This window comes from Lepidothrix coronata, unplaced genomic scaffold (assembly GCF_001604755.1).
Source record: "Lepidothrix coronata isolate B3197 unplaced genomic scaffold, Lepidothrix_coronata-1.0 Scaffold16, whole genome shotgun sequence".
NCBI lineage: Eukaryota > Metazoa > Chordata > Aves > Passeriformes > Pipridae > Lepidothrix > Lepidothrix coronata.
Genome location: NW_016690196.1, coordinates 5,237,439 through 5,260,047, shown reverse-complemented (window position 1 = coordinate 5,260,047; position 22,609 = coordinate 5,237,439). Strand labels below are relative to the sequence as shown.

The 22,609-nt window shown below is 36.1% G+C and overlaps 1 protein-coding gene and 1 long non-coding RNA gene across 2 annotated transcripts in view; one reads left to right on the top strand and one right to left on the bottom strand.

The window, feature by feature from the left end:
- BIRC6 (baculoviral IAP repeat containing 6) overlaps positions 1 to 22,609 on the bottom strand; it is a 171,501-nt gene that overhangs the window by 21,243 nt on the left and 127,649 nt on the right. The gene's annotated exons all lie outside the window — the stretch shown is intronic.
- On the top strand, positions 17,021 to 19,739 carry LOC108493373. Its single transcript, XR_001873454.1, has 2 exons — positions 17,021 to 17,860; positions 18,976 to 19,739. It is a non-coding gene; the product is annotated as an uncharacterized LOC108493373 (long non-coding RNA).

Genomic DNA, 22,609 nt, shown 5'->3' with positions numbered 1-22,609 from the left:
TTAAATGAAGTTATCTACTTAGTAGAAGTCTAGTTTCGCTCCTTTTTGTGGAGAAAGTATTGTTTTAAAAACCATTATGCATTCTTCGGGGCATGTAAAGGCTCTGAAGGAGATGCAAATTTTATCTGCATACATATGAACCACAAAACAGTACAGATGTGTAATAATATATACTAAGCAAACCTCACTGTCTTACTGCTTTTCAATGATGATATATGTGTTTCAGTGATGTATATGTGTTACAGAAGTAACTTTGGGTAGACTATAGATATCATCTCCTCTGATTAGGAAAGACAGGCAGAGATACACAATCCTAATGGATTCTCTAGCACCACATTGTTTATTTTTCTTTTCCACTTGTTTGGACAAATATGTAATGGATGTCATTTCAACTGACTTTGTATCATTAACAGAAATCCTGAAAATGTAGCAATAGGCAGATACTTTAACACAGCTGCCTCCTCTGTCCCTAGGACATGCTATTTTTAACCTAACTGCAGAAAAAATTTGCTCTAGTTTAAAGTATTCACAAATGACTGAGTTTATGATAAAATAAATTTATGCTTTTTCCAGCAAAAAACTGCAGACAACAAAAAGCCCCTGACAACTTGCATTAGGACAGAACAAAGCACAGAAGAACTCTTTAATGTTTCATTTAGCGCATCTCATCCTCCAAGCTAAAGCAGATCACAAACTTTCAACTCCTGTCACCAAATCCTCAGCTCTAAATACAGCACGATGGGACAGTATAAATAGCCAAGCTAAATTCAAGTAGCTGGTTTATGCAGGTTTAAAGCTGGATTTATCTCTACCAGGAGTTCTTTGATCAATAGCTTGCTATTTATTTCTTGAATATATTACAATGGCACAAACTCTTAACTGGGTGAAGTGCTGTTGAAGAGGAAGAAAATTTAGTGAAACAAAGTACTAATCTGCCAGGCCTGGTACCATGGCTCTAAAATTATCCTCTGTCAAAATATTCCATATATTTAAACCAAACTTCACTGAATTTAAATATTGGCATTAAGAAAACCAGTTTCAATTATCTGTTAATGCTTACATTTTTTATATATATATTTACATATATACATATACATATATATTATGTCTCCACTTCTTATGCTCAATCTCTAGTGAACAATGGTTGCCTACAGAAAAAGCCCCACAGCATGCAAAAAGGCCTTAAATTAAACACAAATAGATCTGATGATGTATGGATTAAAAAAAACAACAACAACCCATAACAAAACACAAAAAAGAAAAAAGAAAAAGAGGTGGGGAGGGGAAAGAAAGGGCAAGCATAAAACCTGGCCATAAACCCCCTCCCACCTGTAGAGCTAAAGACCAAGTTGCTCCTCAGTTTAATTAATAGCTGTTTATTATGAGGATAGTGAGTGAGGGAGAGATATGACCTCTTAGATAATCACAGCATTTCACTCTGGAAAGCTTTTATTTATTTATTTTAACAATGAAATTTTCATGAGGCCAGAATATATAATTTTGAATCCCTCAATGCTGGCTTGCCCTCTCCTTTGCTAAATGGGTAGTTAAATTCAAAATTACTGTCATGAAGGGAACTGAACAGACATAACTTTAAAATGGGAATGTTTTCCAGAAAGATAGGAGAGACTTCTGGTTTTAGTAGATTCAATGCACTTGTACTGCTTTGCAATTGTTCCCATGTGAAACAAATTAAATGCACTCACTTGGTTTCAATTTAAACAACCTTTTAGGGAACAAACACTAATTTCTTTTACCTTAATGCCAGATTCTGCTAAACTCAATTTTTTGATACCATTATGTGTCTTACATTATTTTTCTCCAGGACCTTTACTATACTTACTAAGAATTATGACTTATGCAAGTGTGTTTGTCTTTCCAAAATGCAAGAATTCCCCTCCATACCCAATCTGAATCCCCAAAATGTTCATCAAGACTGGATATCTAGATAAATATCAGAAACACTTGCTGTAAAGAACTCAAAATTGGCAAATTACTGTTTATTATCTTTATTTGGCAGTTCATCTACTCCTTCCTCCTACTCTGCTTTCAATTGAAAGAGAACGCCAAGCTGACTACAGTGTATGTTTTCTGCAGATATAGGTCTGTTTTCTAAAATAGGTGAAGAAGACTTGAGCATTTTTTTAAGCTCTATGTAATTTTTAAGACACAATGTTTAAGCCACTAGGACAACAAGACACTCCTGTAAATTACCCCCTTGGCCCAGGTTTGCTCTTTGCTAACCTGTCCACCTCCTCCTGGTGTGACCAGCTGTCCCTACAGCTGTCCTAACAGCACTTTTCTGCACTGAGAGAGGCTTAGCAAGTCCAGCAGTGTTCCAACTAGAACCTCAGGCTGTACCACACAGGCTCCATCATCACCCTTACTGCTTTTAGTGTTTGCAGCATATTTAGTTGGTATTTATGACAGATGTCTTTCCTTTAGATATCATTATGTATATATTTAGGGAGAGTATTTCAGAAATATAAATGATACAGCTTTGTTAAAAAAAATTAGATCCTGTGATGAAGTTCTTTAAAAGAATTGAATTAAAATACTACAAACACAAATTAAAATATAAAATACAAACCTGCACATTAAAAAAAGCCTACTTCCATCAAATAGAAGCAATGGACTATCATCCTTATATACAGGTATCCTGCCAACTAAGATGGCAGCAATATGGATTTCAAGCAAATGTAAACTTCAATGAAGAACAAGTGTTAAAAGTAATCCATTGTATTCTTCAAAGTATGCTGTTCCTTGGGAACACACCTAACTTTTTTTTACCTGGCTGAAGTGGGTAATGAAGGTGTAGCCTAACACTTTATTTGAATTAATAAGGTAGCTTCTTTTGTAGGAAAAAAAATCCAACACACCACAAAACAGAAGCAAATACATTTGCTTATAGCAGAGTTATAATTTGAATACCATTAGCACACATTTAATATGTCAGAATCTTTTTATATGGATACTTCAGTTGTGTAAGAAGGCACTAACAGTTTGATTTATATGGGCATGCACATAAGCATACCAAACTGCAAATACACAGCATTCCTAAGAAAATGAAAAAGGGAGATTAAAATTCTTGACTTTGTAGAAATGGCAGATGGATCCTCTGTTATACCAGATAACGACAAACACCTTTTACAAAGAGCTCACTTTGGTGCTCTCAGGCTCCCACACTGAGTACCCCCGGATGGTCCTGGCTGTTAGGCTCACACCAGCTGTGGGGTCTGTCACATCTGTCCATTTTTGTGCTGTTGGTGCTCCCTGATTCTGTGAGGCAGTGAAGTGCTGAGGAAGGTCCAACTCCCAGCACCAGAGACCAGTTCAGAAGCCTCCCCTTGTCAACTCTCAAATAGAACTGCTGCCCCCGAGAGCCCTGAATGTTCACTAGGTTTCCTGAGCATTTCTTCAAATGACTACAATATGCTACGTACTTATATCAAAAGAAAAGATTGAATTGTTTCATTACTAGACTCAAAGCAGGGATTTGCACTCAGGTTTTATCCTGCTTCCTCGTCTGCCTTGAACAGGGCTGTCAGGACAGGGCTGCCTGGTGACAACAGTGTTTTCTTGGAAAAAGTGCCTGAAACATGGCTTCTGCACCACCTGGTCAAAGCTGCTTCCCCTGCGAGCCTGCCATGTGCTTCTCAACTTATTCACTAAATACACATGAAGGTCTCACCTTTTGGCTATACCAGCAGTCAACGAGTTCAACCAGTAGTGCATGAAGCAGAGCACAAGGCTAAAAACTGCTGCTGAACCTGGACTGTGAGCAGCCAGCTGCAGCAGACCCGCACCACAGCCCCTTGCCAGGGGCCCGCAGGCAGCTGTGACAGCCCAGGGTGAGGGAGCAGGGCCAGGAGGTGACAGAGAACAAACAGCAGGTCAACATCACCACGGGGTGGGCAGCAAGATGTCAGCACTGCTCCTGAAGGCTAGAATTCCAGTGTTACCACAGGCAACTCTAGCAGCAGCATCTTTATTAACATCTTTGTTTTATTAGTTGCAAGAATTATGAGTGGGCATGTCCAAAAAACAGGACAATGTCTTATTGTCCCTGCTAATTAGTAAGGAAGTTCAGAGACAACAGGCAGTGTACATATTTACTCACAATTCCCATTAAAAAAAAAAGTATCTTAGATCTAAATTTATTCTGTTGCATTTAAGAAAAGCAGAAATAGCAGCAGGGTCACTGCCATTTACTAAGATAGGTAGAGATGGCAAACATCTGGAAAACATCTCATGGTTACGGGGATAAGGTCTCCCATTCCTTTGGGTAATAAAGGTCAAATTTTACTGGAATCACTACAGTTCTGTTAAGCCTCTTGCCACAATGTTTGCAATTTAGAAAGACACTGAAGGCTAAACAGGTAAAAAAATAAGACATTTCATAAAACTAAATCTCCCTTATATGCTAGTAACAATCAGTCTGATTTGGGTGGAGGGAAGAGGAGTATGACTGAAGTTATTTTAAGAAGTCTTGACTTAAACAAACTGCTGAGCATCCTGCCTTTTGAAAACTACAGTCTTTCACATGCCTAAAGGTCATGAGATATTAAGGCACTGATCCCATTTTTTAAAACTTCTAACCTAAGCCTACTTATTCCTGGGAAACAATCTATTAACATTCAAAGATTGTGTTTGATTTGAGAATGTTTCAGTTGTTTTCCACACATCTATTTATTCACCACTAATATAGATCTATTTCTTACAAAAAACTAAGACTGCCCATATGCAATTACAACTTTAATATAATGAAAAGGTATATGAGGACAGGTCTTCACAAGATCAAGGCATCATCTTAAATGTCATATATATCTGTAACAACATAATGGCCCAACTGAGTCTAATACTACTTTGCTTTCTTTTAATATTATACAATATCAAACAAAGAATAGCCAGGCCTAATGGCCCGTTAAATAGACAGTACTGAACAGCAGTAAATTTTTTTTGCAATTGATTTAACATCCTCAGCTCAACTTAACTGGCTATGAATAAGATTATAAAACTTATTTCCATTGCAAAGGTGCAAAGGATATTTAAAACGTATTGCAAAGAATAGGACATTTATTCCAAAATAAAGTAAACTATTAATATAGCATATCCATTATATAAAAAAATCTTCACACTTTACAGCAACTTAAGGAAACAAATACAGATGAATAATTTGTAAGAAAACGATGAAAAGTTCTGCTTTACTTGCATCTAATATGAAGACCTTCCCACTGTGATTCTCACAGAATTCCTACCCCAAAGGAACCTACAAACTTGATGTAAAAAAACCCAAAACAGACACCTGAGGGGAAAAATAAATCAACACCTTTATCAGTTTTAAATATATGGCACTGCCAGATGCAGACCCTCCTTGCTTCTGTGCTATGAGAAAAGCTGTCTATCTATATATATATGCTCTCAATTTATCTCCTGTACGTAATTTCTAATTTTCTTTCTCATTATTTAAAGACTTAGTGAATTTCAGTTAGAGGCGCACAGAATGACTATTTTTCTTATGTACAATTTCTTTTTACTTCTGACCAACACACGACTGATGTTCTGCCTTTGTTGAAGGAAAGAAGGTTGTGCAGCCACAGCAGAAGGCACCAATGGCAACTCTTCCCGAATTATGTCCCTTTTATTTGTTTTCTCGAAGAGATTTGCCACTGCAAATATGAGAGGGATGGTCATCAATTAAATGATCAATTAAAAGGAAATAACTGGGAAAAAAACCCCCATATTCTAGAGGAACCCATATGTATACCCAGGAAATGTAAGGAAGGCCTCCTTCTTGCATGGGGTAAAGCTTCCAGTGACCAAGAGGGATGCCTTCAAATTTTATTTCTTATTTTGTTTTTGATCTATTTCAATGAGACTTTTTATCTTCCTGGAAAGATGAATGATTGTCTTTTGTTAAATATTCATCCAGAAGTAGCCATCTAATCGGGCCTCTGTTTAAAGGCAATGTGAAAGAAAACCACTGACAGTTACGTAGAGTAACTATATTATAAAACTGTTCTATTCATATCACACACAAATGCTCGATATTTACTTAGTGTATCCAAACCTCCCCTGCAAAAAAAATCTAAGAATATACCTTTGTATTCCAAGAGATATATTTTTCTTTTATAGTAATGAAGTTTAAAGGACACGGTATCATCAGCTTAAGAAACTAAAAGTAAAATAAGTAATTCTCATTACTGTGCTACTTATTAAAAAGTTTAAGACCAATATTAAGAACAAGACTGCAGTACCTTTTTAACCTCCAAATAAATTTAAAGTAGATCCTAAAGTTCTGTCAATTTTACACCATTTCTAAAACACGCTTAGTAATTACTGAGGACATATTTTTTGATGCCTAAGTATGTTATTCACAAACTTAAAACCTATAGACATGCTAAAATTAAGGACTTGAGGATCTCATTATCATATTAAAGACTCTCAGCTGCTACAAACAACACTGTTCAAAAAAAAAAACAAACACAAAAAGGAAACACTCATTTTGGACTTTAATTAAACCTTCAGACACAGTGTTTTGGCCACAAACACTGCCAAGCATGGATGAGACACACTGTCTTTCCAATAGGCCACACATCCTTTTGCTAAATATTTTAAAACTGGAGCCGTTCCTCAGCGCCCCTTTACTGCATCTTTGCAAACATATGATCTGTGAATGCAGTCCATGCTGCAGGCAATAGTGTCAGTTCCAAATACGTCGTGCTCTGCTGCCTCTTGATTTTCTGTTTCAGAATCAACCCAGGGCAAGCCTCTTTTATAATAGGCCTAATTAACACCCTGTGTTCTCCTCTGTTTTGATACAAAAAGAGATTGCCTACAGAGTAGTTCAAAATCAGATCTCTTTAAGTATACATAAGCCTTTGGGTAAAAATAAAACAAAAGATTTTTAAATATTGTCATCTTGCAATTATTTAATTAGCTTGACTTTTTCTTATTTTTTTTTTTTTAATAAGAACAACACCAGCATTTTCACAGTACTATTGTAAGTATCAGAAAAAATGACATCAGAAGAGACTAGTCCCTTGCATCATGAAGAAGGAGAAAGGGGTTAAGCCTCCTTACAGGTCATGAGTTCCAAATCCCATATCAGGGCAGCAAAACCATGCAAGAAGGGTGGGCCTCTGAATTTAATGGATACAGTGTAAGGCTCTAAGTTATTGTTATTATTGTTCAGATACAGCCTTAAAATTTTGCTCTTCTTATAGCAGCACTGAGCCCACTAGCAGTCAAAAAAAATAAATCAGATCAAATGTTACAAAAGGTAAAGATAAATTAGAAATTACTTATTGAGACTGCATTCAATCATTCGTGCCACTTCAATACCATGTGCATTTCCCCCTTTCTCAAAAACACACGACAGAACTGGAAAAGGGATAAGAGAAAGGAGACTAAACGACGCAAGGTACAGAATGAGCAAAATGAAACAAACTAAGGCATTACAATCTCAGTGACTAATGAAGGATATCATAAAGACATAGTTTTTAAATTATGAGTGGTAAGAAAAGTGAACAGAATTGGACTGATCAATACATTCAAATGAGTGGGCACACTATCAGAAGAAACACTGCCATTTGTAAAAGAGCATACACTACACAACACGTAACTATTAAGCTTTGGAAAAGCCTAGCACTAAGTGTCAGGGCAGTAAATATTGTTACAGGTTCAAAAGTAATTGGGTAAATTGATGTAAGAACAGGCCATCAAAGGCTAATACATGAGGGGACACCACCCCTGGCAACATACTAGCAATACCAAAGCAGCATCTGCGTTTTAACCCCATCCCTATATTCTCCCATGGGCATCTGTTATTGTCCACTATCACTGACAAAGTAATGGCCTAACAACCTTGGTCTGTCTTGGCATTGTGGCTTGTGTGTTGTAGAATATTTGAAAAAAAATAACAGTTTAACTGCAACAGCAAATGAAAACCGTGCTCAATTACAGAAGCAAAATGCATTGCTCAAGGTAGTTGGTCAGTCATCTGTAGTGTAGAAATGCTCTTAACCATTTCTGGTTTGCCTATTTTTAAAGAATATTTGATTTTGGTGAAGTATTTTCAGGAAATTTTTGTAAAGTCAAACAACACTTTTCACAAATTCAGAAGAAAACCTTTGCCAGAAAAAGTGTAAGGCACTATTTCATTAGGCCAGTGTATGCAGTTGAGTAAACAGACAAAATATCTTGTATTTTGAAAGAACAGAAAAAAGAAACTCAAAAAATATTAAAGACATGAAAACCATACTGATCTTTCAAAGCATTAGTGACTATTAAAACCATATATGATCCCCAGTTTTGGACATATTGCCACACTCTAGTCCCTGATAATGAAATCCATTAGAGAAATCACTCTCTGCCATTAAACAGAGCTCCAAAAAACCCCTGAAAAAGTGGTCAGGTAATGAAGAGATGCTTCTTGGAGGCTCCAGAGCCATCGTATATGGGGGTTGGGGAATACGTCATCAGGTAAGAATAATTAATGGAATCTAAAAACGCAAAATTGTGCATTCTTTTGTTTTGTTTGATTGAAAAAATGGCCTAGCAGGCATCAGTGTAGAAAGGATGTGAGTAAGTACTGAAGAGTAAGTACATACTGCCATGGGATCCAACCACACTGCAACTTTTAAGAACCTCTCCTCTGAAAAATATCTGGATTTATGCAACATCAGTTCTTTAAAACCAGCAAAATACGAAGAAACACAGTTCAAGCATAAAGCTGTAACTAAATCATATTTGCATTGAAATCTAGAAAATAAGGGTAAGAAAGAATCAATGTAAAGCCCCAGGAATGTTCCATATTATGCAATACAGACAGAATAATATATAGAAAGGCATAAATAAAAGAAATATATTAAAAATGTGAAGAAAGATACATATAAAGAAAGGCATTCAGAGACTGCATGAGAAAAAGTTGTTTGCCTGATCAAGGGATGAAAAGAAACCTTTACTACTAATACAGCCCTTTACTATGGCATTTAGTAAGACGAAAACGATTTGAGGTAGATGTACTGAAATAAATCTAAACTATAAGTGTCAAATTAATTTCCACTTAGCCAAGGAAATAAAAATATTTTCCATTGAGAAAAATATAAGATTTAAATATTCTGCAGACAAAGCCTTTCTTGAAAAAGTTAAAATAAATTCAAAACAAATCAGGAGGTAGAAGCTTGCCTACCACCTCATGTTAAATGTTTTAAGTGTGCAGCACTCCACAGAGATGAGAAGAAAGGTATCACTGCTCTAAGAAGATGGATCAGGATTTTTAAAGGAGTTAATCTGGCTTCCTTCATCCCTGGAGGAGGGAATAGTGATTTCACTATTTTTGGCAGATGAGTGGGCAAGCAGCCACCTTGAAATAGTCCTCAGTCAGTGTGTTACCTCTTCCAGGCCATAAAACAGTCACTAATATTTTAGAATAAGATGGGAATCGAAAATAAGATGGAAACCTGCCATTTTATTGCACATGCTGCAGAAATCAATGCAGAAATTCAAAATTAGATAATGAAGTTGTGGGGTGTTTTTAAACCAGTGCTTCAGTAGATGGAAAAAGGCCAAGATTTGGGTCTTCTGTTCTGTCTAGCAGAGGACACCAACATCGTTACTGGAATGAAAGGATGTGCAGTTCCTGTGCTTTTTGATGAGCTTTCCCTATGTGTGAGCACACCTACAAGATCATGTCCTCAGGGGTCAGAAAGGAGACTACTTAAGCATCTCATTCTGCCTTAAATATCTAATTATTTTGCTTGGCCAGGATGGCAAAGCCCCTGTGCATATGCAAAACAGAACTTCTATCACTCTAGTGTGTTCTTAGTAAAGGCAAAGCAAAAGTGTCTAGGATGAACCCTGGCAAACTGCTCTGCACGTGAACAGAAGGGATTATTAGTTTCTTTGATCAGCAGCTTCTTACCAGCTTACCTGATTGGGCTGTCACTACTTGACAAAACCACTAACATGGAAGAAGACAAAAAATTGTAAAAAATTGAAAAAATTCAGAAGTCTCTTGTATATCACAAAACATTTGTGCCCCCTACGCGGTTACTGTATCTTACCAAGAAGGTACAAGAATTACAAAAATAGGAAAGATGCACATGGTACATTTCTGCTATATAATATGCAACTGCAGGACATCTAGTATGGTGTCACATTCTCTTCTCAAAAAAGACTGTTGGTAATAAAAGGTATAATTTTTACAATTAATTCTTAACGCCTCCAGTAAAATCTGTGAATGTTTGTAGCATGTGGCGCTGCACAGAAATCTATTCCAGACACCCAGTACTCATATTCCCAACTGTAATTACCAAGTCTAAATGAAACCACTTGAGATGTCCTGTCTGACTAAAGTAAAATAAGAAAAAAATGGTAGGACCAGTAACATTTACACTGGAAATTTTGAAAGATGCAAGGTGGTATCTCCAATTTTAAAGGACTGGCTAAACGTCTTTACCAATTACCCTCAAAGGGGAAACCAGTCCAGTACTTACAGACTCCCAGTCTTGTCCTATGAGCAGGGATACAGCTACCAGTGCTGGCTTCGAGATAATGAAGGGAAAAAATGAGCTCCTTGATGAAATGCTCGTGGGCTTTTGCAATGAGATAAATGGCCCAGGAAAGCCTAAGCTCCCTCCACACTAAACACAGCAGAAACTTTACCACCTTGTGCCTTGAACAGACAGGTCAGTGACCTGTACTGTTTTCTCAAAATTAAACAGCTATCACAAGATGCTGACCATCCATTGGCAGAGAGAATTTTATGGAACACTCAGGGCCAAAACCAAACACTTTTGAAGACAACCATCCATACCTTCTATTTCTCAAGAAAACATACAGAAACTAATTTCAGGAATGAAATGAAAACCAGCTGCATCTCATGTATGATTTGTTAGCCTCTATGCGTCCTTGTATCAAGGATCAGCATCTAACTGCATTTCTCCTGAAAGCTTATTAAAAAAGATAACTCATCTGTGGGAGGCAGGAAAGCAAACATCATAGTTTAGTTTCCTTTTACATAAAACATATTACACAATGGAGTGCAAAGCATAAAAGTCTGTCAAAAAAAGTATCTCTCCAGTTAGCACCAGCAGAGTTATGTCTAAGTGGATACAAAGGGGAATAGTAAAAAATTACAAGTCCTTGGCAGGCAGATACAGATACACAAGCAGTCTGTTGCTCATGCTTTCAAGACAGTCATTTTATGCTGTAACCACAAAGGTCCAGAAATGCAGTGGTCTCAGATGAGAAAGAAATCTTGTTTACTTATGTTTTCAGGATTGTCCTGTAAAGCACCTTCATTTGGAAAAATTTCTTTTATTTAAAGCCCATTAAAAACTGACAGACAAAAGCCTCACCCCACTCTTGATTCCAGAGTGAAATATGCTGTCATTTAGGTAGCAGAATATGGAAGAGACTATGTGGGTGAGAAGCAGAAGGGAGAACAACGTGAGATGTGAGAAGCCCCAGTGAAATCTAAACTTTACCCCTCCTATTTCTCATCTGATAATTTCTTGAGCATCTTTACCACAAAAATCCCTTCCTTCTGGAAAATTTAACAGGCTCTTTAATTCACTGTGATCAAGTGAGTGGGGCCAGAGGTTGCAAGCTAGTCTGAGGTATGCTCTGAACGTGCAGCTGCAAAATACACTGTATAAATGCAGCTCTATAAATCAACGAAGAGCCCTCCTGTTTATGAATTTATGTTTAAAAGCCATATAAAACAATGTGCAGTACAGAAACAGACAAAGATTGAAGCAGGACCAGTCTCTCAGTGATCTTTGCTAAATACTGACTTGTTGAAAAAAATACCTCCATTAGCTCTTTGAAGCAAACCTCAGTCTTGAAAAGACTAAGTACTTTATCTGTCATGCAATCTAGTAACTAATTACAACCCAAATTTAAGCTGCTTCATTCCTCATAACAGCTAGGTTTTAAATTTTCAAAGATTTCAATGCCATGATGTTTCAATACATAATTACTCCTTATAAATTACAACAAATTTCTGAAACACAGTGGAGCTGAAAGTACAAATTTATAATTTGTGCTTTCCTAAATCTTTTATATTATTAACCACAGATAATTATTATTATTATTATTAACCACAGATTATTTATTATTATTAACCACAGATAATCAGTTTTGACATTTAAAAAAATTCTGTTATAATCCTAATCCACAAGCACTATCTACTAGGAAACAGTCTGCTACTTTAAATGCTTTGAAAATATAGTAAGCATGTATTCATATTCTTTTGCTATGGAAAATAAGAGAGTTTGTAAGGTAATATTTTCATCCTCTTATTCCAAAACTAAGGATGACAAAACAGAGGAAAGAAATGTAGTAAAAGGCGCTGGAATGGTGGTATCCTCTATGTTCGCTTTGTTTTTCAAGATCAGTCACCTGAAAACCCCGGAGAAAGGAGTTCTTGTCTGTCAAAGGTATGATGCTTAAAGGTCTTTGGAGAAAGTGGAACTTGGTGTAGTACTGTAGTTCTCTGAGAGCCACCCTGCTGGACCATGATCAGTTCTCACTACTCTGCTTCCTCTTTGCTTGTCCAGTGAGGACCCAACAGTCACTTAACAGACTCTTCTGACAGACCAAAATCTATGAACATGACAGCTCAAAAAACTAATACTTGAAAGTCCTAATACTCCTACAGAAGCATGAAGCCTACACTCAAACCAGTGTGTAGAAATACTCCCCAAAACCATCTTGAGCTGCAAAGAACAGCACTGAAACAGAACTGAAGCATTCTATAAGTTACTAAACACTTTATAAAAGTACAATACCCATACAAGAGATTCTTTTTGATACCAATAAAGAAAGGAAAAAATCAAGATTGCCCAGCATCGCACATGAGACTAGAGACTGAAGAAGAAAAAACAGCCTCTTGCTCTTATTCCATCATTCCCTTCCATCACATTCAGAAGGTCACCACACACAGCTGGGGCTGAAATTCCCATCTCTAACTCAGGACCATTCATCAGTCACCTACTTCTGAATTGCTTCAGTTCATAAAGACATTGACTTAAATAGTTCTCTCAAAACAAATAAGTGACATGCCACATGACACCTTTCAAAGGTCAACTGGCTGTTCTTCCTAAGTTTTTACTCAACCATCAAACATCACTTTTCTTGACAAAATACTGGTGTGCATTCTGACCATGATCACAGACAATAAAACAGGGGTCAAGCTTGACCAGTGCTAAGAGAAGCTGGTGTTGAAAGGAGTGTGGCAGAAGAACTGGTACTACTCCATGTCCATTTAATTGACTTAACATAGAATTATTTTAGAGCAAATACAAGAAACTGGAACAAGAAAAGTCCTGGTAAGTGAAGACTGACAGGTAGGAACTTACTAGAGGAACTTCTGTAGCTAGTTATGAGAGAATTTTGAACTTTTCCAAGGATATTCTGGGTCAGTAATTAGAGTTACAAAATCAGGAAAATCCCCAGACAATAGTCAAAAGGCAATGAAATTCCTCAATCTGAAGGAAAACACAAGATGTAGACACACAGTTGAAGTGTCAAAATCATCAAATCAATGCTGATCTGTAACACATGAAAGAGCTGAGAATGAGTATAGTAAGAAATCTAAAAATAACTTGTGTTGCTACAGATGAAGGATCTGAGTTCTTCCTTTTTTCCACAGAAGAGTAAAAAAATACTTTGAAATCTGGCTATGCTCATCACTGCTGAGTCAAGGGCATCACACATCAATCTGTATCATAAAAAAATAGGATAAGAGCTCCCACAAAGAAAACATTAGCTGTGTTAAGTTCTCAGGAGAGAGAGAAAAAAAGAAAAAAACTAAGGAAAAAAGGAGTGTGGCTATCCACTTCTCACTTATGCTAAGTGAACCAGTTCATCTTAATTTGTGCATACTATTACATCTCCCAAGAGACACAGTTTTGCTCTATTGTTCTGCAATTTAACTGAAAAACTGTTAGACCTCATAAAGAGAAGTTTGTGGAGGTTGTCAGAGAAGAAAACCAGAATGCATCACCTACAGGAAGCGTGTGCTACTACATTTCAACTACCTGCCTGCATCTTAGGGAAAATGAAGAACAAATACAAGGAGAAACAGTCTTCATGGACAACTGATGTACGCACGATCTTTTGGTTTTCATTACAGCATTTTAACCTAACTAGATTTTTAAGTCCAGACAGTTCTTTCTATTATTCTCTCTATTTTTACCTCCCAATTTTCCTTTACATTCTACTTTAGCTTGCAATCTTGTTCAGAGTATTTTCTCTCTATAATGGTAAACTATATCTCATTCAAAACATCCTATTTTAATGAAAAAATACAGCATATAGAATAATCTTAGAGTACATGGGAATCAAAATAATATGAATTCATAATAATACATGAGGAACAAGAACACATACACTTTTGTTAAGAGTATTTGCCCCTTTTGTAATTGTTGTGTTATGGGTGTATTGCATTACTCGTGGCAGTAGCGTATAGCAGGATAATGATCATCAAAGGATCAAGACTGTAAATTGTTGAATTTATACCACTGAGTTTCTACAAGATAGCTTGGCAACCTCCTCCGAAGTATGAATATCTTTAAAATATGACACACATTTGTATTGCCTAAGGTTAATTCCCAGGCAATAGAAGCGACATCAGCAGTAATGAACAGAGTGACCTCTAATCAACCAAATTTGTTCTACTCTTGGAAAACTACATAAATCAGTTACCAAGGAGTTGCCAAAGTCTTACTAAGTGCTTGAAAGCTCTTCCTAAATGGAAGTAACAGAATTAAATTTAGGATGATTTTGGATACTACTGTCCAAACCCCAAATACTATGTAACGATGTTCACTCCAAAATAGGTGGGTTTATTACTTCTCTAAAAGGTCCTCCCAGACGCTAATGTTATTTTACAAAAAATGTAAAATATCTCCCCATCTTTACAAATGCCATCAAATATTATGGATAAAACAAAGCCCTTTCAAATCAATCTCTATTACTCACTTCACTCGTAAGAAATCTTGCATGAAATTTTCCCCTCACAATGGAGATGCACTGTAGCTATAAGGAAGTTATTTGTAAATGCCAGCTTCCACCCAACATGGACGAATTCCTTGAGTTTCTTATAACCAACGAATGTTAAACCTGACATCTTTTATTTTTTAATTCTCAAACAGCAACTGTTTACCCCCAGTAACAGCTTAAGCAGCTACTGCCCCACCCCTCCTACTGTACTGTGCTAGAGATTTATTTTTGGCTGGGTCTGTTTTCCAAACCTGTTTACAGCATGTCCGCACAGACACACATGTCAACACAATGGAAGGACGTGAGGGGAGAAATCCCATCAAACTGTGGCAAATGCTGGACTTGAATCACGGTGTGCAGGAGGCTTCTCTCCCCTTGACTGTGTGCAGAGGGAGCCCAGAGAGATTTGTTTCCCTGAGTTCCCTGTAGCCACTCAAGTGCCATTTGCATCACAACTATGAAAACGGAAGACCACCATGAGACCTCAACCACAGCAATAACCAGGCCAACAAATATCCTGTGAATCTTTTTCTGCTCTCTGTGGAAACATCTTAATTAGCTAGTTCTTTGCAGTGGAGCTGAAAATATATCATTAATCTTTAAATAAAATATGCATGTTGCACCATTTCTCCCTTTCACAAAAGAAAGGGTTTGAGTTTTAATGTGTGTGGGTTAATACAGTAAGTTGAAAATTCAGTTATTGCTAGGTACTCTCAGAAATGTGAATGGTCAGAATACACAGATGAAGATTTTCACATCTTTGTATCTCTGAATGGCTCTAAATGAATACAAAAATATATTCAAGATATACAGACACAAAAAAATTCCAAGAACAAGTGAAGATGCAGCAGCCTTTTTAGAATAAGAAAATAGCAAGAGCTTGAAATGAAAGACCATATACACATAGTAGAATATATATTTAAGTAAGCTATGCTGGAGGAATTTAAATTAATTAGTTAAATCTTCTAGAGTCAAACAATTTCACTGAGGCAACGTAACTTTCAGGATAAAGGGCAAATAATGCAGAAGTACCATACAGTACTTTTAATAATAAATACCATACATGGTATTTATTATTAAAATAATGCACATGTAATATATGCAGTTTTTTTTCTTACTAAGAAACTAACAAATGTACTTAGACACTTTAGAAAAATAATGAGAAAAAATTTAATGTAAATTCAGTTGAAATTGGAAGAATTCAAAATAATGATTCTACTATCTGCTTTCTCACTAAAAGACTATTGAAAACTGAATCTCAAACAATGCCTTGTAATTTCTAAAATATACTGTTCTGGAAAACTATCAAGGTTTCCAATTACATTCCTACTGCTTAAATTCAATGTAATTAATTGTGCTTTGACTTTTTATATACATATACAAAAGTACATTTTTGTGCATTTGAATTCTGAATTGCTTGATGTTGCAAGTATTTTTGACAAAATAAATTTTCTGATATATGTAAAATATGGTTGCCTTTGCATCAAGAAGCTATGCTATACCAATGAAAACACATTGCATTGGTAGGCTTCACAGACCAAAGCCACTGAATAAAATGATTTGGAACACAGCTGCTTGCAGAGATTATTAAAATTGGGGGGGGGTTTATCTGAAAAGACTGGGAGGAGAAGACTTTGCAGAGTTCTCCCCCCTTTCCAACTGGACAGGAAAAAATTGCCTTTCTGATTTACCTAGGAAAAAAATTGTGTTGAGGGTTTCTGTGAAATCAGAACAGGAATATTTTCCTTTAAGTGTGTTTTTCATTAATTACATACTAACCTGCATTCTTTGGGTGGTGAAATAAAAGAGAAAAAGCATTAGAAGTAGTATTACCTATAGAAACAATTGCCTGTCAAACAAAGCATAAAAAGACAAAAGGCAGAAACACTGTTTCAGCTTGAATGCCTTAATGTCACCATTTGTCATGCAGCACTTCCTCAGAAAACCCAGAAGTACAGTTAACTCTACTCCTCTTTACACCACACACTTTCTCTGTTGGTACAGGATTAAAATGTGCCTGGCCTGACAATGAAACAGCACAGCCATCGCACATTGTTATGCAACTCACTGTCTGCAAGGGTGGCTCGTAGCTCCTTCTTTATTCAGCAAGTGCCAAGTGCATGTTTAATCAATGTCACAGCTCACCACAGTATGCAACTAAAGCCACCGTCATTCCTCTCTTCAGATTTGCCGGGCTGAGTTATGCAATGCTCCGAAGAATACCTTGGAATTCTTTCCAGAGGCTCTGAATGCAGGTGTGTGACAGCGTTCACACTACTGCCAGCAAAGCAGACTTCTTTTCATCCTTTTTCAGGCTGGACTAAAATTACATAGTGTGACTGCACGTAGTTCGCTGCATTTGGAATTACAGCATGTCAACGTGAGAAAGCCTCTTCAGACGGCTGCCACAAAGAGTAAATCAAAGGCTGGGTTTTTCTGAAGTCTTAATAAATAACTAAGTATAACTGAATAAAACCAGGAGCTGTTTGTAATTTTTTTTAAGACAAAACAGAATAGCATGCATTTTGTTGCTCTGCATCATCGAAGGAAAAAAAGCCACAATTTTAATGGGAATTAGTCAACAGTGAGGATCATTACGAGAAAGAGCTTTACTGTTTTTCGACTACACTTGCTTTAGTGGATTACTGAAAGAGAACACCAGTCATTTGGAAGATTCTGTAACATTATTATCCTCACCGATAAACTTCATCAAGAAACTGCTCGTGCTCCTATCTGATCTGTCTGAGTGAGGAGAGCAGCCCCTTCATGAAGATAAAAGCCTGGCTTGCCACTGAATCGACAAGTAAGAAGCATGTCTGATGACATTTTATTCCTGATGCAATGTAGGGTAAGAAATACCTTTTATATTTTACCTTTCTGTAAGATATGCTCTGAGCTGACGGCATTAATTAGACTCACAGCAGAAATACGTTAATCTCTAATGATTAAAGATGTTTGCCAGAAGAGAAAAATGCTGTTGCACTATAAAATGTGATTGTAAATCTTCAGTATATTGGAGTTATGTGAACTAGTAGACATCCCAATCAAATTTCTGATCAATAAAGCTAAAACGGCATGGCAGATTACATATAAGATCAACATCTCAGTCACCAACGAACATAATTTTACAGGGAATATGTTTCTAGAGGATATTTGACTGTAAATTAAGAGTACTAGAGCAGCTAAATAATAGAAACGACCTGTCAACCTCACTTTTGCAACAAAAAAAAAAAGATAATAAATCACATGCATCTGGAAATGTCCACCTTGAATTCCTATATTGCATAGAATTTTGCCACTGTAACAGTACTACTGTTCTTTGGCATACTGCAAAAATCAGCATATATATCAAAAACCTTTATATTTGAAGAGATAGAAATTATCTGTTAAATGTTTACTGTTGCATGCATGTCCAAAAGCTGATCTATTAAACATGAAAAAGGGCAAGATCTTACCTGCAATTGCCTGCTTAGGCTCACTGGTGAAAAACAACTGCAATACTGTTTTAAGGAGGCATATTTTACACGTTTGAAAACAGCAGGCATTAACATTCTCAACTGGTTTTGTACCATGGAGTTAAATATTTAAGAATGGCCGAAAATGCACATAACCTCCCCAGGCATTTCAGAGTATTCCACAATGCTCACATACCTCCTTTTATCAATTTCATGTTTTGTAAGGAAACAAATTAGTTGACTGAAGATAAATTTTAAATTTCTTTTATAATAAAGCATAATAACTGGCTTGAAGCACCAAGCTATTTTTCACTCCTATCAAATCTCTATCTGCAGAACAACTATTTTTAACATGGAAATGTTCATACAAAAAGAAAACAGAAGATGAATGCAACTGAATAAACACAGCATTAAGAAATGTTGTGTAAGAACTACAGAATTGTTTTTAAAAAGATCGAAGCTTGCATGTTTGTCAGACCAGATTTACCATTTGCTTTCTTTTTTCTAGCTAGCTGCCAGAATACTGGTGAAGGCATTTGCAGGAAAAATGGGGACCTCTGCCATCACAACACTGGAAGATGTAAAAAGGCAAGAGGAAAAGGAGGAAAAAGAAGAATCTATTTTAGCACTGCTTGGAATCATTGGAACTGTGCTCAATTTATTTGTTATTGTTTTTGTGTATATCTACACTACACTTTGATGACATTTTTGAATATCAATTGCACATCACACAGTGCAAAGACCTGCGATGGCAAGAATGATTTCTAAATTTAAAGCAAAAAACCTCCACTGTCTGAAAGGATTATCGAAAACATTCCAGAGCAAAGTGTCTGGCTAAGGGTGCTGCATCAATGACTGATAAATGTATCTGTAAGCCCAGTTGGAGTGCTACATTATGTAAATGAAGGCAGACAATATTCAACTTCTTGTTGGCAACAGATGAAATCCAAATAGCAGGATTAGAAATGGCACTTTTTTACTGCCAGAAAACATGCAAGATAGAAATGTAAGCAAACACTGAAAATAATCAGAACAGTGAAAGACATAAATTAAATATATAAACAAATATAAGCAAGCCCCCATGATGCTTTCTATGGTTTTATGCAGTATGTCTCTTCATAGCTGAGACCAGAAAACAGACAAAAAGGGGTTTATTTTTAGACCACCATAATTTAGGCTTATAACTTACATTAATGTATGATAAGTGTGGAAACAGGAACACTGTTATACCAGAAGTTGTAATACTATAAATAAAATTTTAACTATTGACTATATTCTGCAGCATTTTTGTTAGTCTTGTGGAAAGCTGAAAAAGGTTAGACTTTCTTGCCTTTACTAAATCTGTATTTGAAATCATCATGCTATACAGACAATGTGCTTTTCTAATTAAAAATCCTTTAAAGTGGTGTGAAAAAAATAAAGAATAGTTTTAGTACTTCTTTTAAGAAATATTAATAACTATGACACACTAATACATATTCTCTAAATGAAAAAAACTTAAAATTACATTTTCTATATTGCCATTTTTTGAATGTGCTTAACAGACGTCAAATACAATTCTCATGTTTTCATCCTGATGCTTATTTCCATGTAAGACATATCACACAAGGATTCAAGGTGTCTCATGGAAAACAGGTTTAATAACCTTTGTCCAGAAGACTGTACTCTCCCTTTCTGGACGAGGTCCCGAAGACATTTTCCCTTTTTGCACTGTTTATGATTGAGGCCCAGAATTGCAACTTTTACGCATACTTCATGGAATGTCCAATTTACTACTTGAAATTGATGAAATTATTTCCACATTTTAAATTAAACCTACATATGTCTTTGAATTAGATCCAAAGCTGCAGATAGTCTGAGATCATAGAAGTTTTCGTATATGTGATTTTATCTCACATATGTCTTATAAGACAAAAGTTACTTTTGAGAGCTTAGGATTAAAACCACAGTAAATAAACACCACAAAAAAACCTAACCAAACCAAACCAAACCACCAAGAAACTGATTTTCATGAATACTCTTCTTACTATTACATGTGCCACAGAAGAACAATGGGACAGCTGCATTTCTGAAAATCAGCTCAATTTCTTCTCCTAGGCTGCAAAGCTACATCCAGTCCCTCCATAAAACAACATGCAAAGAAATACATCACTTATATAGGTGATCGTTTATTACTGTATAGAATTTCATAACTGCTAAACCAGCTGAGCCTTTGGAAGTCACTTCGAAACAAGCACATGAATAAGATAAGGTCAGGGATCTAGAACAGAATGAATTTGGCACTGATATTTCAGTCAGCTGCAGAAACCACACTGCAAGACCGATTTATGGATGAATGAGGTAGAAGATGGTATATTTTGGTTTTGCAACTCTGAGTCAATACTGGCTCAACCAGAAGAAATGATAAACACAGCTGAGGCTGCACTGGAAGGAAGCACGTGCAGATAAGAAAATTTATTCACTATCCATAGTCTACAGCAAGTCTCTAGTAATGTATACTTATTTTTAGTATATGAAGCACCAAAGCATTCTGTAAAACTAAGCTACATTCTAGAGAAATTATGCAGGTTGCTAATGTTTATTTAATACTACAGAAGAGATATAACCATTATTAATTTTTTTCTATGTACTTCTTATATCTACATACTTATGGATATTATTGCATTAATCTCATAATATAAGGATATTTGAGATGGGTCTTAAAATGAAAGGTTACAAGAACCTGAAAACTGAAATTCAGGTAGAAATTACTGCTGTTTATTTTGATCCTGAAGTTATTTAAAACTTGTAGATTCTGTGAAATAAATAAACAATTTTATTTCATACCATTTCAGTGCACAGCTCTCTTCTCAAAATTGTGAATCAACTAGTACACCAGCATTGGAGTGAAAAACTGCACCTTTTTTTTTGTAAGTACTTCAACAGCAAAATAGATAAAAAACAATCCCAAAGTTATAATCAAATGTGGCAAAGGTTCAGCATTATTCTTTTACCAATGAATGAGTTCATTAACATTAATGAAGGCTAGGAGAATTTTTAATTCCAGTAATTATATACTGTCTATCTAAACTGCCACTGTACTTCCAATTTCATTTACAGCAAAGACTTTGACCCTTTGAAGGAAGTCAAAGGGTAACATTATCATTAGATTGCCCTGGCATACAAGTTATATTTTGTTTTAAAACAGCAGTCCGGTATTCTCTCTCAACAGGTAACACATGTGCTCTATTCTCATGTGGACCTATGTCTAACTCATATGTTAAATGAGCTCTGATATACCACTCTGGTGCTCATACATTTAATCCAATACATGCATAAAATCTCAATAACAAAAAAAAATCTTAATATCAACTTCCTCTCTTTATGCACAGTAAAAAGTCAATAGTCTAGGGAAAAGCGTGGTTGTGTGATGATTCAACATTTATGCTGCAGCAGTACATCACCAGTGATGGATGAATTAAGAGCTCAGTGTACCAGCTTCAGGGTACTCAACTTAGTTCAGTGGAACTGGACTATTTGCAAAAGTAAAATAACACCATATAATGCCCTGAGAATAAATATGATTAATAGAAAAGAAGTACTCAACCTTCAGCAGGCAAACTAGTCTAGTTGAAGCTCTGAGGTAAGGAGCCAAGGCCTGAACAGTATGACTTTTATGGATGCAACTAACAAAGGTACATCAAAAGAGGCAAAAAAAAGAATTCAGTACATTCACATTCAATGTATTTGTCCATAGTACTTACTAAATAAAGTTCACAATGAGGTGTTTGGCAGCAGGATAAAGCAGTATAACTTTTTGTTAATGAATCTACAGGTCCATGGTGTGGCAGTACTTGGTAAACCATGAAAGGTGTATTGGAAGCAAATACTGGACTGTCATGAAGTGAAACATGCTGGTCAGTAAACAAAATTCTTTCAGCAAAGCTCTCCCACAGAAATGCATCGACTCTTCTCAGCAGTCAAACTCAGGGAAGACTGAGCTAATCTAACATCACAAGCTATGCTGATCACATCACACAGAGTCTTTGTCCACTGAAGAAGGAAGGGTGGCTAAAAAAAGGAGCATGCAGAAAACCTCACCTAAAATCACAATACTGCCTGCTTTCTGTAAGCCTGGGAATTCAAGTAAAGAGAATTCAAGC